Source organism: Pinus tabuliformis, chromosome Q (assembly GCF_031772625.1).
Source record: "Pinus tabuliformis cultivar Carrire ecotype Pingquan chromosome Q, CPIR1, whole genome shotgun sequence".
NCBI lineage: Eukaryota > Viridiplantae > Streptophyta > Pinopsida > Pinales > Pinaceae > Pinus > Pinus tabuliformis.
Window position 1 is genome coordinate 1,168,267,773 of NC_142296.1, and position 3,259 is coordinate 1,168,271,031.

The 3,259-nt window shown below is 37.3% G+C and overlaps 1 long non-coding RNA gene across 1 annotated transcript; it reads left to right on the top strand.

Moving 5' to 3' along the window:
• Positions 1–372: 372 nt before the first annotated feature.
• Positions 373–1,608, top strand: LOC149223844 (uncharacterized). Its single transcript, XR_016248995.1, has 2 exons — positions 373–846; positions 1,330–1,608. It is a non-coding gene; the product is annotated as an uncharacterized LOC149223844 (long non-coding RNA).
• The last annotated feature ends 1,651 nt before the right edge of the window (positions 1,609–3,259 follow it).

Consider the following 3,259-nt stretch of genomic DNA (forward strand, 5'->3'; position numbering starts at 1 on the left):
TCCATTATCATAGTCTTAATAAAATTATAAATTCTTAAACAACATTAAACTTAGAATTATAAATTCTTAAACCTAATAATTAGAACTTTAAGCAAAAACACCCAAATTCCCTTTAAACACCACTAAACCAAAACACTAAAACACAAAACACAAGATATATGTTCTTCTCTCACTTATTTCCATTACAACCCTTATATTATTTCCATGACAACCCTTATATGGCAAATAAAGCCAAAGGACCCAACAAAAAATAATACATATACTTTGATTTCAATAAAATAACAAATATGAAAAAAATTAACAGTGAACTAGAAAATGTGTCTAACTACGTTCAATCATCCCCTTTGCTTCGACATATACCTCAACGAAAAATATGGGTAAAGTGAGAGAAGAATATTCGCTTTAGGGTTTATGGCCGTGCAGAAAAGCTTATAAGAGCCTCGGAGGAGAGGCAGAAATGAATTCCTTAGCTCTTTGGTGTTGTGGGCTGCTGCGGGAAGAATCGCTGATCAAAGAAGATCCAGGGGAGAAAGGCCAATGGCTTGCGAGGGTAGGAAAAACTCAGTGTGATGATATATTTCTCGCTCACTGATCTGCAGTTTTTCCCACTCCTCCCAAGCCCATGGCCTTACCTTCCCTCTGTATATTTGATCTATTCTGCTTCACTGTCAAACTTCTGGATCTGGTCAATGAAGACCGTCCTGATCGTGGCTCAAGTATGCCATCGAACAAAATGAATTGGCCTGTTATTCTTCGCTGTTGTGGCGGGTTCCAGGGATCACTGCAACGTTTTGCTGCTTGATAGGGTTTTTAGGGTTTTCTGACCATTTTGGGGGTTCTCACGAGGTATTTGTTTTTTCAACATCGGGAGATCGAAAGGCTGTCGTGCGTTTTATTTCGGAATTTCGTTTCTGCCTTGCTTACCTTGTCTATTGAATTTGTACTCTGGTTCTGTTTGTTAGGAAGGGATGGGTCGGGAAATGAGGGTAATGAGGGTTTCATAGGATGGACTGACTTTAAAAACCATAATTAAATTTCCATTATGCTCACATTTTGTATTTTATATACGTATTTTTTAGATTTATGCTTGAATCTTTTATACAATCTGGAAAACTAGTCGTCTCTGTGAGATGAGGCACACATCAGGTTAGAAAGCAAGGCTTATGGCTTTTTGGTTTGATGCTTAACTGTAGTCTGAAGAATGTAATTTAGCTTTTTAGTGGGATTATTTTTTTGCATGTAGGGTCTTCTTACATTTATAGTTTCGTAGGTACGCTCTTCTGCCCAATTTAATAGTGAATAATCTGCTGGCATGCAGAGTTTTTGCAGGTAACCTCTTCTCATTTGAATAGTCAATGGTTGTGCAAGTACGCTTGTGCTCACCTGAATAGTCAAGGGCTTTGTGGGGAAAACGATGGCCACACGTCTGATGGGTTTTTGAAGAGTTTTTTTATAAGATCAGATAATTATATTGGTATAATTATTTACTACAAAGTAGGAATTTGAAGAATGGAGATTGTTATGAGGAATGATTGAAGATTGTCGGGAGGAATAGAGATTGTGAGTGTGATGAAAGTTTTAAATCTAAAATGGTGATGATTTTTTTAAGCAGTGGATTTTTTTTTTTAATATTGTTGTCAGACAGTTACACACTGCTATTCTATTTGTTAGTCCAGATTGACTCGTCACTTTTATTACAGAAACAATGCAATTATCTGAGATTAGTGCAATTATCTGAAATTAGTGTCTATATAGCATACTTTTACGTTTGCTAAATACTTTTAAATTTTACATCTTAAGGGGTTAACCTATTTCTTTAAACATGAAATTAATACTTATACTTTTCCTAAATGCTTTTAAATCTTGGATCTTTGGCCGTTTAACCTACTTCTTTAAACATGATCAGTTTTAAGGCATACTATGCATCACTGATTACGAGTTTCTTAAATTGTATAACTTTGTTTGGGTGAGATAACGGGTGCGCTGGTTTCCAATAATCAACAATTTCCTTGGTTCATGCCCTGGATTCTACCCGACTTACACAGACACATATCTATCTGTTATGTATATGCGAGTTGTGTAGACGTCTCTGACGACACTGCTGCTTTTTAGTTTGGATAACGATAGGCGTAACGACACAAAACATTGCAGTTCAGCAATGATTCCTCAAACGCTCACGACACAGATGATCGATGTATACTCATTGTATTTACGTCAGTGAAAAAGCCCAAAATGTGTATTCACACTCGGACATAGACACATGATCGATGCACAAAATGTATATTCACTGTCGGACGTGGACACATGATTGATGTATACTCATTGTATATACATCAACGGAAAAGGCCAACATGTATTAAAATACTGCTTACAGATAGTGCTGTGTGTGCTTTGGGAAGGGAGATGAGATGACCGTCCTGACTTTTTGCACTACGGAAAGAACACTTGAGATCTGTGAAATCATACCAACAAGCCCAGTGTATATATTTTATATATAAATCAGTTGAAGCTTCAACGGCACATTCCCATTAGCAATTTCTACTTACTCTGTCATTGCCCATGATTCCATGTTTCGAGGTAGGTATTGCAGAATCATACCAACAAGCCCAGCATATATATTATATATATAACTCGGCTGAAGCTTCAACAATACACTTCCATTAGCCATTGTACTTACTCTGTGATTGCTCATGAATCGATCGGTCATCAATTCAACATTCAGTACACACTCACCTCGTGATACCCTCCATATCCATTTCTGGTCAAAGCTCACACAGGGAGGCAAGAATAGCTGTTGTATTGTGGGGTGTGAGAACCGTTGAAATAACAACATTACAGTACTGTCAAATGTGAGCTGTTAAGAGGCCTTCTCAGGGCAGATTACTGAAACAGAATAGGCAGATTACTGGAACAGAATAGGCAGCCCGAGGATGCATGTCAAGTGTTTGATGGAATCTGCCCACTAAATTTGGACTCTACCAAGATGGTGGTAGATGGGTTTTCTTTAAATCCTTTGATAAATCTACTGCTGAGGAACATATGAGATAAAAAAAATGGGTTCCAAATCCTCTACCAAGATGGTGGTAGATGGGTTTTCTCTAAATCCTTTGATAAATCTTACTGCTGAGGAACATATGAGATAAAAAAATGGGTTCCAAATCCATGGATTGGATTTATGCAACAAGATGAATTGTGCCAAGATGACATGTTTAGCCTTGCTGAATTATCAGCTCTTGAAAACCAGCAAGAGCAAGTGGTA